We start from the raw sequence: 15,832 nt of genomic DNA, 5'->3' as shown, positions 1-15,832 counted from the left end.
TCATGGCACAAATAGGCACCGTTGTGGTACCCACAATCTAGCCGGCATCCTATGCAAAAGAGCCTCCCACTGGTATAATAAGTGATAAATGTATACTGATAAAGTTAATGTAAATGCGCGTTTAATAAACTAAATGAAAAGAACGATGCGGCACTCGAACCAACGATCTCCGGCATTCCGTGCCAGTGCTCTAACCGACTGAGCGAACCGTTCGAGTGACGTCTCGCTATAAAATCCTATACGCTTTGTTCACCTCTCAGGTGTGTCGTGGGTTCGAGTCTCGCATCGTTCATAAAATTTTATTGTTATTCAAATTTTATTTGTGTATTAATCCTAGAAGTGAGGGTTATCACTTAAACACAAACATAACAAATTGTTTAAATGAAAAGAAATCACAAACTTGATATATAATTAATGTAACGGGAAATTAATTAACATCAGATAGTCCGCATATCCGAATATAGATAGATTCTTAATCTTAATGAAGTATTTCTTAATGTAGATACCGCAGATGTTACGAATATTCACCACAGTATCAGCGCGTGCTCTCTCTACATTTTGTTAAGTGGTGTTTGATCTACATAAGCACGCAACACGAGGCGGGGCTATATCGACCAATCAACGCGACTCGTTTACGTGTCGCATTCAAATTTAAATACCTATTGTAACCTCACAAGCTAGTGTCACACATATTTTTAAAACCGTATAATTATAATTGATTTTCACCTTGTACAAACAAAATGTTAGTTTGTGTTACCTTCAATAGAACATTGAAATAACTATTTTCATGGAAAAGAAGGCCAAACGAGCGTACTTAAAATGATGTTAAGTAATCATCGGCGTTCATCATCTCTTGTAACATCAGAGGAATCACAGAAGCGTTGCCGGCTTTATAGAAAAGCATGCCCTTTCTTTGAGAGTACCCATGTCATATCATCCTGGATCACCACTCAAGGAAACTCATTCCATAGTTTGGTCATACGTGGAACCCCAAAAATGCAAGTAAATTCACTAAAGGTCTGTATTCTAGACGACATCTCGATACGTAATACGTGTTACAAGTATAGGTACTTTATCTCTTTTAACCAGTTTTAAAGACAGTGAAAAAACGCACTTGATGCAACACTCTAAGTTAATAATGCAGCAGTGATCACTTACCAGTAGGTGATTCGAAAGCTCGTTTATCTGTCTGTTCCATAAAATGCATATTATGAGTATAATTATAATATCTGTGAATATGTTACGACTTCTAGAAGAATCCGAAAGCTAGTTTGACTTCTAATTCCATTATAAGTAAAAAGATTACATAAGGAAGTAAATAATATTTATTATGTCTGCACTTGTTACCAGTAACGACTTAGGTTTTAAAGTTCGGCAGAGCATTTCTTCACCTGTGTTATTGTGGGTATTCATTCCTTCTTTTTAACTTTCCATTATGTGTCTAATGTAAAAAGCTAAGCAATGTAACTATAAATGAATTTCATCATAATGTATAGTTACCCGCGAACTTTGTACGGGTTCAGGTCTGTCATGGTACTCCGATTTTGTACAAATTAAACGGATGCATTAATTCTACGATTTCTAAACACTTTTTTGTTTAATAAAAGCGGATTGGAAAACTTTAAACTTAAAATTCAACACTATTCAATATTTTTCCAGCAGTTATATTAAATTTTCAAATAAAGGTATAAAATGAACTGTGATCAATTAGTTAGTACCTACGTATAAATTGCATAGTTTCTACCGCCACGTTAAGATCCCTGTCAGGAATTTGATCATAAATGGTTTATTGCACAATGTGCTAAAACTCTAACAACTTAACTAATAACTATACGATAGACCTTTCTACCTTATACTTCCTGTGTTGTTGCCACGGCTATTCTGAATGTATAAACATAACCCTCGTGTTGTGCAAATTTCTTTTCCTCGAATGGCAGTAACAGTGCTTTTGTTTCGGCACAGCGGCAGACCTTTCCTCTGCCTTTCATATTGCCGCTCCACATTTTTATCTTTTTTAAGCAATAAGCTGTAACTATTCGCAAGTTTATTGCAATGTTGTACTAACCAGTTAATTTTATTGTTTTATATTACTTATGCAATCGTTAAAGTACTGTTTGCTTTGATTTTACTGTAACATTTATTGAGAATCAGTTAAACAATGTTATGCTAATGTGGTCGGTCATATTGTGTATGTTTCTTGTTATATATCAAAATAATATTGCGACTTATTATATAGATATAGTATATCCATAACATATTCTTATTATTTATTTGTTTTACTGATGATAGTTATTCAAAAGCATATATTTAGCATAATTTCGTATATCATCTAACTCTTACATAAGTTATACGTCTAGATAGATCCTCTTGCTGCTAGACAACTGATGAAAACAGGCCATGTTTATTACTTTAGTGTGTGTGACAAGCTACGTCTTACACTCGGGATTTGTATGTCACTTTGTGTTAGTGTGCGTGAAACACCGCACTAGGAAGGTCTGTCCACAGCTTGGTTTTACGTGGAAGAAAGTTCATTGAAAACCGCACTGTGGAGGAACGCCAAACATCCAGATGGTGGGGATGATATTCTAATTTGTTGCGGGTCGTGCGAAGGTGGAATACAGTAGCAGGAATCGTGGCAAGTAGGTCTTCGGAACACTCCTCGTGATAGACGTGGAAGTAGACAAACAATGAAGCGACGTTTGTTGCGGGCATTCAAGTAAAAGTGCGTTTATGTGGTCTCTTCGAGAAATTAAATAATATGATAGGCACAAGATGCTTATACGAGCACAAATTATGAATAAGCAATAATTTCGTAACCAGTTATTAAAATCATATGTGGGCGTTAATCTTATCATATTAACAGGCAACATTAATCTACGACAAATGAGAAAAATGTCGAATCACCCGGACCGCCGCGTCTGGGTCATAAATTATATCTGCTTGCTCGAGAAATATCTATAAAATCTAATAGTATCGATCTATAAAACTCATCAAACGGTATTGATGATGGCGTTTGATAAAAAGCTCATAATTGTCACTGGGACTGATTGCCAGTTTCCAGAGAGTTTATTGGAGATTTTATGAGCTCATATTGGTGTCGTATCATCGTAAAATATTTTCAATATGTCTGAGTATCTGTTGATGGCAATAAATACCATTTATATATTTTCGATCGGTGTAAAACTGTTATATTTAAATTATGAAGAGCGCATGCGTGTTTTATTGTCAGGTTTTAATGCTCGAAGCGACAGTATTTGGTTTTTGCAAGTAAATAACTGAACACATTAAAAGCTTACTCGTCACTCATTTAATTTGACTGAGAATAAACAGTATCTATGTAAGGTAAACTTAATCTAAGGACATTTTAGTAGAAAGCATATAAAGTAATATTAATATATCTGGCCACCAATAATATGGGTTTTTACGGTTCAACTGAATTATTAGTTATTGTGGTTGAAACGACATCGTTTTCGTGTCTAATGTCAATTAACCTAAGGTCATTGATCCTTTTAAAAGTATAATCACAAGTAAAAACTTGACACAATTTGACATTTGACAAAAAGACTGCTCTACGTAATTCCTTGAATGAAGCTCTTCCATTAATTTTTCTTATATTCTTGTAATTAAATTTTAGCAAGTTACTCACTTATTTAAAATTGGCTATTTCATGTACTTAATTTTATGACATAAAACGAAAACATTAAATTGCTTATTTGTAACAGATACAGCCCTCCCTTGCGCGCAAAAATCATTATTATACTCGTATTTTGTATAATGAGTGATACACAGCTCCGTCAATAACTAACTGACATTAAAAATCTCGTACATAACTTAAAAATCTGATTGAAGCTCAGCTAGCACTAAGAACTAAATGAATGTGTTCACAATACCCAGGTTTAATGAGTTTCAATCAACACTGCATTGAATCCTTTACTTTCCGATGGAACCGCGTCATATCCGACAGACAATAGATCTATTAAAAACGAAATTGTGATATATCTAAGTGATGCGGGTTTATTGACCAGTCATCGATTTGATTACTGGGTCAGAGATCAAGCCGACATCGACTCGGTGTAATCTACGAGTATGTATCAATGTGGACGTAGAAAGCTCTAGCATTGTCTATTATTTCTAATCCATGGTATTCTCTTTTCAAAGTTTACATTGAGTGTTTTACTATGAATAATGATTTGCACTAAAATACTATTTTATAATTTGCAATGTTTAATATCTGTCAGCTTTGGTTGGAATTAGTTCAATTCATTTATTTTCTATATGAATGTGAATGAATGAAATAAAGAACAAATGTACAAAATTTTTTGCTTAAAATTAACGGTCAGTCAGTTTCTCGAATGTTCTTCTCCTGGGCTCTTGTTTTCTGGCCAATTGATGTATTCAGTTAATTAAATTGATAACGTTTTGGTCATTCAAACGTGCTTAATTTAACTATAACAGAGACTATTTTCGTTTGAGTTTGAATTGTTTAATGCTTTAACTTAACATCGCTTTTCGATCTATGATATATCAATTATTGTACTAAACTTTTCTGTTATGAAGAACGGTTATCGTAAATTCTTCTCCCGGGCTCTTGTTTTCAAATCTTATAGTGTATTCAGTATATGAATTGATATTAAATGAAGAATATAATGACAGTACAAACATGCTTACTTTAAGCCTATTTATTTTTAATTAGTTACATTACATAAGGTCCATGATATATCAATTATTATTGTACTAAACTTTTTTGCTTATAAAGAACGGTCAGTGAGTTTCTCGTTTGTTCCTCTACCGCGCCTTTGCTTTTCAGAACAAATTATATATTCAGTAATTTAATTTAATTCTTGATGTATAGTGATTCATTGGTGTATATTAAGAGAGCAATGTAAAATAATACCGATAGTTATTGGTAAGGTATGGTCATCCTCTGTTTGACTGCACAAGTTTACAGAGTAAATGAGGAAAGTTGTTGGGAAATGTCAACTTATTCGTATATCCCACGGCCAGGTCAGGGATGTATTAAAAGTGGTCAAGTCAAGTACCTAAAGAGAACAAGTATGAATGGTTTGATGCTAGTGGAAGAAGCCAGAGAAATATGTCAAAATCATTTGACAAATGTAATAACCTAAATACATGATCGGATTTGGTACGGCCTGGCCATCGGAGGGTCTGGTGGGCGCTTCGCACGCTAATAACGTTGATGAGTTTTATAGATCAATACTATTAGATAAATTTTGTGCAATGGATAATGCGACATATCATCGAATATGATCCGTTACCAGACTGCGTCCGATGGTTCAGCCGTACCACATACGATCATGTGTTTAGGCTATAAGGCTCGATATAAGTTGGTCGGTATGATAATTACTAATGATTCGACTAGACATTTGCATATTACATTATCTGTACATATCTTTCATAAAAGTAAATGATACTTAATAATCTATATATGTATCCAAAAACGTACCCATGCAGCAGATGTTATAAGATGTAATAAGTATTATTATGAATACTATAATATATCCTTTTTTGATATTCATTCGCAGAGTCATTCAACAAATCACTCACGTTCGATTCATTCATATCTTTATGTGAATTCATTCATTCAAATGTAGAAATTCGGAATGCTGCGTCATTTCGTGACCTGCGTCTCATTTCATATGCAAATTTCTTTATTATGTGAAATTAAGTCTTATTATTATTGATGTAAAGTCCACAATATGAGGATAGCATAAAGGTAATTTGTGTAAAGATTCGTACGAGGGTTGATCCGAATCGTTTTACGCAACTGTTGAAATATTTAGTCATATCAATTTGTCACGGGCTGTCAGAAAATTTGCTTGTCATAGTGACGTGTCACGCGCGACCCGGGGGACAAATATATCGATTACGCAATTAATCATATTATCAATATTCGATAAAGGTATACTTTATAAGATCAAAGGCCAGCCCTTTCTGGATGTCAAACATTTGAATGAGTAATTGTTATATTTTAAAGGTGCCCACGATAAATTTGGGTTATAAATGATATCCAAAATAAAATAAATGGACTAAGAATTTTGTTGCACATTTTTAGTTGCTTCGGTTTTTACCTGTGAAAGTTAAAAACTTAGTAAATTTACAAAGTATAAGTACTATGCCTAAGATTGCCAACCGTACTCTTAAAAAGAGTATTGTACTCTATATAATGTAGGCGTACTCTATTATCTATGACTACACCAGTGCCAGTCACCAGTTAGAGGCTCCTTTGCACAGGATGCCGGCTAGATTATGGGTGGAAGCATTACTGTGTAGCGGTCGCAAGGGCGCCGTAGCTAGTGAAATAACTGGGCAAATGAGACTTAACGTCTTATGTCTGAAGGTGACGAGCGTAGTTGTAGCGCCATTCAGAATTTTTGGGGTTCTTCAAGAATACTGAACGGCACTTCATTTTTATGGGCAGGGCGTATTAATTATCATCAGCTGAACGTCCTGCTCGTTATATCCTTTATTTTCATAATAAAAAAAATGTCATGTTATATATTATGCAAACCCATTATCATAACCAAAACAGTGGACTATTTACTGTTAATATGTTAACAAAAATTCGTTTTGAAAATATAAATGATACTCTTTTTTGAAAGGTCGAACTTTTTATTTACCTCCTTTTAAATCAGATATACTCTGTTTCTCTGAGAAAAGACGGCAACCCTAACTATGCCATAAACTTGGAACAAAACAAAAAAGTACAGTGTAATGAATCCATAATAACAATAAATAAATCATATTATTAGCAAAAAGCTTGTGTCTAATATGGCTATGAACACAGAGTAGCAGAGCATGTCAAATTAACACCTATCAAAATGATATCAAGAGGTCACTACAGCGGACAGCAAAGGAGGTGTTGTTAATACGATGTATATGGCGTATTAAATAATTCACAAAATTATATTATGCTTCTAGTATGCCATGGGATAATATTTAAATAATAGCCCTGTTGTTATTAAAATTTTTATTTAGTTATAAAAAAAAAACATTTTACATAATTTAAATAAAAAATATACGTGTAAGTAGTTTCGCAGTTAGTGCAGTAACGCTTATATATAGATTAATTAAAGTTATATTTTGATGATACGCAAATGTTATTTCAAATTATTTAATTTAAAAATAAAATTGTGCTGTACTGGAAATATAGAAATAAGTTAGTAAATAAAAAAATCTATATTTTTTCTCTCACAATCAAACAGTATATTGTTGATCTACAAATTTATAATTATTAATATTGAGACATGATTTGGCTTGTGAGAGAGCAGTGCTTTAAAAAAGTTATGATAAATAAAGTAAACGAACTCTTATTGAATTGCATTCATTCAGGAAATAAATGTATTTTTGAACCTATGCCCGAGTTGTCTATAAATTAAAAAGTATAAAATATAGTCTATGGCGCTCAAGTTCCCGCCATTAGACATTAGACGCGCTCACTTACGATACTCGCTGTTATTTTGTGAGAACCAAGAGAAGCTTTTATTCCTAGTGTTATGCTCGAAACGGTCTTTAAATATAAATTACAGTATTGTAAATGTTAGTTATCGATATTAGTTACGATACATATAATGTGCATTTCTTTTGTACCTACATGAAAGTTAAAGAGATGAATGAATAACATAACTACAACTTTTGTCACGGCCATGTAGCATAATTTATATAAATGACATGTAGCTACTTTTCCAATAAGATGCAGTTTCGTTTTTTTTAAAATGAGACCCATATAGCCTAGTGGTTTGTGATCCTGCGTACTAGGTCCCGGATTCGGATGGATGCTTGTTTCCGAGTCGTGGATGTTTAAAAGTGTGTCAAATGTCAATATTATTATTTAAAAAAAAGTAATGACGAGATCAACAACGCCTGATGGTGAATGATACGCCCTGTCTTTTACATTACAGTACTGCTTAAGATTCTAGAATATTTACCTACGTAAATATAAAACTTTTACTGTCTAGTATTTTTAATTTTAATAATAAATGAGAAATAGGCTTGAGTAATAAGATGTAAAGTCTTAATAGCCTTGCAATTTCACTAGTTAACATAAATAGTGCTAACACATTGCTGCTTGACAGCATAAAAAGGCGCCGCTGTCCTATTTAGGATTTAGGATTAGGAATTTACTGGTAGTTTAAATTCTCTTATCGAATTTTTTAAAACGTCTATGAATGCAAAAATGTCAGTTATCTAAACTAGTTTCTGAAGTGACTAAGTACTAAAAATGTTTTGGGGTTTTCTGTTACTAAATCTCAGTAACAGAATAGAGTCTAGAATTGAGCCCCCATTTTATGGGGATATATAAGGTAACCCTCGAAACGTGAGTGTCATACACCTCTCTCTATCCCTTCTGGGATATACTGGCGCAAATGTGTCGCGCGGAAAAAGTATTTTGCCATTCATTATCACAATTCACAATAACATTTTTTTTTTAAATATTATAGGTTGTGGTCTACTATGGGACATCTTTCAGACGATTCTAAATCTTGTTTGTGAGTAGGGTCATGGACAATCACAAAGGAAGAAGTTTAGCAATGTAGAATATATTCTAATATGTTTTGTATTCAATAATGTTGCGTGCAAGGTCTGTAAACAGAGCACGTATGGTATTTTGTAAATAAATGTGCTAACGAATTTCAATTCTCACTTACGCCAAAAATTTGGCACACTTTTTAACTTTAGCCACCTAACATATAAACTATAACCGTAAACTATAACACTATAACCCGTAAACCCATAATTACGGACGAACGTCTTCAAATACCACATAAGGTACACATATAAATCCCATAGACATTCAAAATACTAGCTAATAGACAAACAAAGCGTACGAAAGAGAAGCACATCTCTAACAGAGATGCAACAACATAGAAAAGGAAAGCGAATACATAGTTACCGTCACCTATTTTGACTGACAAGTCGTAAATAGTCAGCCACGCTTGGAATTTAGCTCGTTAGTATTTTGAGTATTAAACTAAACATTATCTGTCACAACGTCTATACACTCTTATATTCATCATTAAGTCTATGATAAATCTGCAGTAGCGATTATTACATGGCCAATTCTTCATATTTTTTTTATTCACTAAAACACAAAAGTGAATACGTATAAAAGTCGGGTTATCTTATTTTATTCTTAGAAATTAGAGCAATATTAACTTTCTGTGCAGTAGTAATTTCACATTAATGAATTTCATCGTGACTTCTAATAGCATTCACCCTGGTGTTTTCATTGAAATAGAATTAAAATATTAACCATTATTTACCATACGGAGTGCAAATAACATAACATTTTTTTTAATGAAAATAAGAGATTTTAATGAAAATGAGAGCAGGACGTTCAGCTGATGATAATTGATACGCCAAGCCCATTGCAATGCAGTGCCGCTCAGGACTCTGGAAAAACCCAAAAATTCTGAGCGGCACTACAATTGCACTCGTCCACTGAGACATAACAATTGCCCAGTAATTTCACTAGCTACGGCACCCTTCAGACCGAAAGAAAGGAGCCTCCCACTGGTAATATGTAATGGTAATAATGGTACATATTGCAACAACACTTAGTAAACGTAATGAGTTAGAGAGAGTACATCCGTTTTTTTCAGGGGATTTTCAATGGGGAGAAAACTAGATAAGAAACTCACAGACCATCTTTTAAATCTTATAATAACATAAAATTGCTTGGTATGTTTTAGATTCCTGAAGTATATTAGAGTTAAATGACAGTATATCACAATCCGATACGCACTTGTCCACAAGAGAGTGTAAACACGAGAGCATTATTAATATAAAGGTGACCCAATGATAGGATAATGACGGACGAGCATTAGGAACGGTACAGTTGACTGGTACTCGAGCACCGCGATCGTGGGCTTCGGTGATGGTCGTGTGAATCACCCTGCTCTGTCATTTGCGGCACCCGTCATTACCTGGACTGTGGGAATCTATCACTTCCGACACCATATCTCTTTAGTTTTGGAACACTTTATACTAAGCTGTTGTTGATATTAAAATAATGTAATCGTTAAACAATGAAACATTATAATTAGTATAAAATATAATTTTTTTTTTGGAATTACCATTTTTGACTAAAAGTTTATTCTGAGCAGCGGGTGAGGTGCGTGCAGGGAGTAATTTTAGCGTAGAAATGTGTGTGAACCCTTTTGGTTTGTTCTAAAGTGTAAATTCTTATTGGAATGTAACTTCAAAACGCATATTGCACAGGTTTAAGGCGAAGAGTAAGCAGAAAACACGCAAACATGGTGTTTTTAGACAAGTTTTCTGGTGAAAGTATAGCATTTCGAGCTTTGAACACTACTTAATCCTGTGACACATATCCTTAAGTCTTATTTGTAGGTTGCTAATGCTTGCTGTTGGTTATAGTTAACACTGCCGAGGCCTTTTGAACTACCACTTTTCTTTGAAGTTAAACAAGTTTTTTGGCATGGCGTGACGCATTTTTTTGGTACTTCTCTCAGAAAAGTTATTCTTATAGCTTGTACTTTTTTGTGTAGGTTCTTTTATTCAGATTAGTAGTGAATAACGAGGATTGTAAGCATATAAACTGTTTTCCACCCAAGAATTTTGAAAATATTGGCTTTGTTACATAGATGGCGGGCAGACAGCCGTGAACTCATATCGCTCAAGGTCGCTGGCATTTAGTGTCGCCTTAAGGCGAAATACTAAATACTCTTGCTTGATGAACTTCATACTTCATTGAAATGGTGTGGTCTTTGAGTAACGCGAATATGTTTATTATATTTAAATAAAACACTTTTAAAGGATGAAAACGCGTGTAATAATTGTAGCTGTGTTTTTACAGTAGATTTTTGCGTCAAAGTTAAATTTTTATGATTATTTAAGTTAACCCGACGTTTTAAGACCTTTCCAGATCTCGTTTTCAGGGGGAATGCAGATAAAATAAGCTGAGATAGTATTTGTCATAGTTGTCATTATTAAGCTTAGCGCCATTTATTGCCTCGGAGGTGGTATTTGCTGTAGAGAGACGGTTATGGCAAAATTTTACGCAAAAATCTAATGTAAAAACACAGTTATAATTACACGCGTTTCAATCCTTTAAATGTTTTTAATTATTAAATAACTGAATTGCTCGCAACAACATATTCACCTCTATTAAACTATTTTTTTTCTTTTAGGATTTGATTAATTATTTCATGTTAAAGCTTGATGCAAAAACAATTATCAGCATTCACAACTCAATTTAACGCCATGAACACAATTCATCTTTTTCTTTTATTTTCGGTCAAAATTGACAAACCAGGTCATCGGCCTTGCGAACAAAATGTGCATAATCGCTCGCCTCGATGCATTCGATTCGAATCATAGTGTATTCGAGCATATAACTCGATCTCACATATCGATTCCCTTACTCGTACATTTAATTAATTTGTCAGTTGCATTCACGATTTTTGGCACTACGAACAATTGTTACCACTCGAATTTGAACTCTCTGTGCTTTGGATTAGAGTTTCAATTTGCTGTTTATAATAATTATTACTGGAAACCAACAAACAAGCTCTGTTTCAACCAAACCGCAGGGAATGTCATTTGGTTAAAGTTTATCTTGAGTAAAATCTAGACATGCAATTATCATATGAATTACTTTGAGTTTCGTTGACGTGCAGATTGAATGCTTTTTGTTTTTAATTCGCGGCTAATTATTACTGGAGGTGTGAATTTCGTTAATCAGGTACATGACTTGACATGACAACGAGTTTTTATTTAATTAAAACTATTCTGGACGTGTTCACTCAGATTTTGATTGTGAAGTGTGAATTTAATGGATGCAGTTAAAATGATTATTAGCTGCGCCATCTTATAATAAAGTGTCTACTTTAGACTTTCCAAAAAAAGACCTTCTTTAACCCATTTTTGCGTCATTTACCATCATGTTCTTGTTATAATCTCAGGCTGTATCAAAAATTACATTTTAAATATATAATTTATCACCTTATTATTTACATACTTGAAAGAGGTAAGCGTGTAACTTAAGTTATCAATAATCTACCATAATAAATACTTTACGAATAATTTTAATCCAATTTGACGCAAACTTAGTGATCACATCATTAACCACAAAAAATAATACAATAAACTTATTTTTTTTTATGATAGTAAGGGACGAGACGAGCATGGCTTTGATGGTTATTGATACGCCCATTACATTGCAGTGCCGCACGGAAATCTCGTAAAACCCGAAAAGAGCGGCACTACAATTGCGCTCGTCCCCTTGAGATATAAGATCTTAAGTCTCATTTGCTCCGTAATTTTACTAGCGCCCTTCAGACCGAAACACAGTAATGTAACATACACATTACTGCTTCACGGCAGAAATAGGCGCCGTTGTGGTAATATACGTAGATAATATATAAAATGTGGCGTTGTATTTACAGTTGCGTTAGTTGTACTTTGTTCTATTAATATATAAATGTACTGAACACTTGTATCAATGATAGTACATAAAAAAGCATTATAGCTACATTAACACTTAAAAAATAGTCTGAAATATTTAAAAGCAACCTTACATTTATACTTCAGCATATCATTTTCATGTCAAATAAAATTGCTTCAATAAAATTGTTGAAATACGCTCGAAGCCGCACGCTCCACCATATCGATATCGCGAGGGAGCTCGTCACAAAAAAGGTTATCATAAAAACGACAAATCATTACACAGTCGGTACAAGGCGTGTATCGTGTTCGGTCTAATTTAGAGCGGGCTGATTAGCGGAGCGATAAGCGCAGCGGGTCGGCATCACGCTGCGTGATTTACTCGAAGCGAAGCCATCCGACGACAGTCGAGATGTTTCCGATTAGCGACTTGTGATCGAGTGCGTGCTGTAAACTGTTTTATGTGAGAAGCTTGAAAAATTGCTGGTCAGAGGTTAATAATTCCTTATTTGTCAACTAAACATAGTTGCAATTTTGAAATGTATATGTTAATATTATATGATTGCGTAAATTGTCTTATCCAAAAAGCCGTAATAAATAAATGACAAAACATTAAGACATCGAATAATTCAATTAATATCTTGACTAATTCAAGGTTTGTATAATAAGATTAATTATTAATCGTGATTTTATTTCAATGTTTATTTTATTTTAAGGCCTGACAAGCTTCTTTCAATATTTACTGAAGTATGTAAATTTATTAAAATAGCAACCTCTATGTTATTTGACCAAAATAATAATAACCTGTTGGTATTAAAACGCGCATCTAGGAGCCACTAAACAAAACATACCTAATTGAAAAATCTCTTGTATGAAATAAAACGCATAAAAATCATTAATAATTTATTAAAATTATTTATTCACTTAAAATTTTGCAACTAAATAAATTCTGTTACAATATAAGTAAAAAAGGTTTGCAGGGTGTGCAAAGAAGTCTACCTGGTATAAAAAAATACTTTGAATAAAACATTAATTATCCTACGCATGTGAAATACAAATTTTAAATAAAATTATTGTCTGCAAACTAACAAACATTAAAACTTTCCTAATGTGCTATTATTGTAATTGTACAGTAGGAAAATTCTAACGTAGATGTATCCTACATACAAGATTTGTGTTTGAGGAGTCATAAAAGTCACAGCTACTAGCGCTCCGTTCCTATAAAAAGAGTATATTATCTAGTTTATGGTACATTTACAGAAACTTATTTCCTTTTGTCTACGTTTACTGTTACAATAAGTTTACATAGTTATGATGTACCTACACACACTTGAGTAATTCTTATTCATATTTGTTGGTCAGGTCACTGTACTTTCGAACAACCAGCTAAAGCCTATAAAAAACAGATAATTATAGATATGATTATAAAGAAAAAATGATTATAAAAAAAAAGAAAATATAAATAAATTATATTATAGTGTAGAAGTCAAATTTGTGTTTTCACATTGTTACGATATCTTAAATTTCGTGGGATAAGCGAACAAATATTATATATTCTAAATAGAAATCAAATAACGGTGTTTTTTTTATATAAGAAAGGGCAAACAGCAGTGGCTCAATCTCTCTAACGGCCTATGGACAGCGTCAACACCAGGGGATAGGAGATGCGTTGCCGGCCTTTAATTTGGGAATATGCTCTAGGCTCAAAGGTCACTAAGTTTAACTAAAGCCTACATACTACAACCGGTAATTGACTCCACAAAGTGGCTGTGTGAGGCAAGAAATTCCTCACAAAACACGAAGTTATAGACTTTTTTTTTAATTTATTGGGAAAACAGCCTATACTATAACATGATATAGTACAATTACATAATTAAATATTATTAATTAACTATAATATTATATTTACAAGCTGATCGAGAGCTAAACATATTACATATTAGGATATTAACCTAAATTTGTATCAAGTAACATTCGTCAATGCTGAATCAAGGTTATCCAAGGCCAACTTTTTGAAAGCTGTATGTCTGATGCAAAATAAATCAATCTGGTTAAAAATATTGTAGTAGGTATCAGCCAGAAGCCGCATAGGCGAGAATAAGTAATACGGACGATTGGTTCGCATATGCGACCTGAGTGATCCTATAAAGAAAATATAGTTGTTTTTGTAATTTATTGATATAAAGATATGACAACGTCACTATTGACGTTGTCATATCTGATATATCGACTACGGCAAGTATCATACAAAAACAGCTTTATATTCAGATAATAACTATAATATTATAGCTAAAAATAAAACAACCAATTTTTTTAAGTACTTCACAGTTATTAGTTAACTTCCCCAAATAACCATTAAATCTACAACAAATGTTAATTTTAATTGAAATAAAAATAATGTAAAAAAAATAATCTTGTTCTCTACAATCAATAAGAAAACATGAACAGTAGCAGTTTTATTATGATCATCTAATAACATGCGCCGTGGTCCTCGAAATTAACAACAGTCTGTGATTGGAAAATGCTGATCTCGTCACGGCATATTAACAGTGAATTGGGTTTGTGTGGCACTCGCAATACACTTCGAGCATCGACGAGCAATCGATAACAAACATATTGCTGCGAACTCTACACTGTTTCTAATCTCCTGGTAATTTTTCATTTCATTTCAATTTTAGTTATACATAATTACAATTACTTTTTCTGAAATCTTTTTTATAAGTAATTGAGGGACGAGACGGTATTTGATACGCCCTGCCCATTACAATGCAGTGCCGCTTAGGATTCTTGAAAAACACAAAAATTCTGAGCGGCAATACAATAGCTCTCTTCACCTCGAGACATAAGATGTTGAGTCTCATTTGCCCAGTAATTTCACTAGCTACGGCGCCTCTCAGACTGAAATACAATAATGCTTACACATTACTGCTTCACGGCAGAAAAAGGCGCCATTGTGGTACTCATAATCTTGCCGGCATCCTGTGCAAAGGAGCCTTCTACTGGTAAAGTTACATATTTATTAATTAAGACAAAATTGTATATATTCAAACAAACTAAAATATAATCTTACTACTGAATAAATAACTAAACCGCAATATATTAAAAATAGTAAACTGCATTGCGGTTGCCTTTGAATTGCTTATTCTTTACCATTTCTTGCCAGATCACGCGTCACCTGTCAAAATTATAAGTCACCCACGTTATGACCCAAAATAGAAGAAATATGTATCCATCACCTTGTGATGCATATTTAATATTGTTTTTTTGTTAGTTAGATTTTTATGTTATAACAGATAGTGGCTTCCTATCTTAATTTATTTTTATACATTGTTAAGTATTCAGTTAACTCGCCCTGACGGGGAAGGCAGATAGGAGAAAACACCAACCGTCTTACAAACTTCTCTAT

General features: G+C 33.3%; 1 protein-coding gene across 2 annotated transcripts in view; it reads left to right on the top strand.

Moving 5' to 3' along the window:
- The window catches only part of LOC126976618 (knirps-related protein-like), a 79,300-nt gene that overhangs the window by 43,910 nt on the left and 19,558 nt on the right, over positions 1-15,832 (top strand). The window contains exon 1 of one of the 2 annotated variants that reach the window (XM_050825093.1): positions 15,007-15,076. The exons of the other annotated variant lie outside the window; for it this stretch is intronic. The gene's annotated coding sequence lies outside the window, so the exon portion shown is untranslated. Of the gene's footprint in view, positions 1-15,006; positions 15,077-15,832 lie in introns of those variants that run through there. 2 annotated transcript variants of the gene reach the window in all.

Source organism: Leptidea sinapis, chromosome 41 (genome assembly GCF_905404315.1).
Source record: "Leptidea sinapis chromosome 41, ilLepSina1.1, whole genome shotgun sequence".
Taxonomy (NCBI): Eukaryota; Metazoa; Arthropoda; class Insecta; order Lepidoptera; family Pieridae; genus Leptidea; species Leptidea sinapis.
Note: the sequence above shows the minus strand (reverse complement) of the source record. Positions and strands in the feature narration are given on the sequence as shown.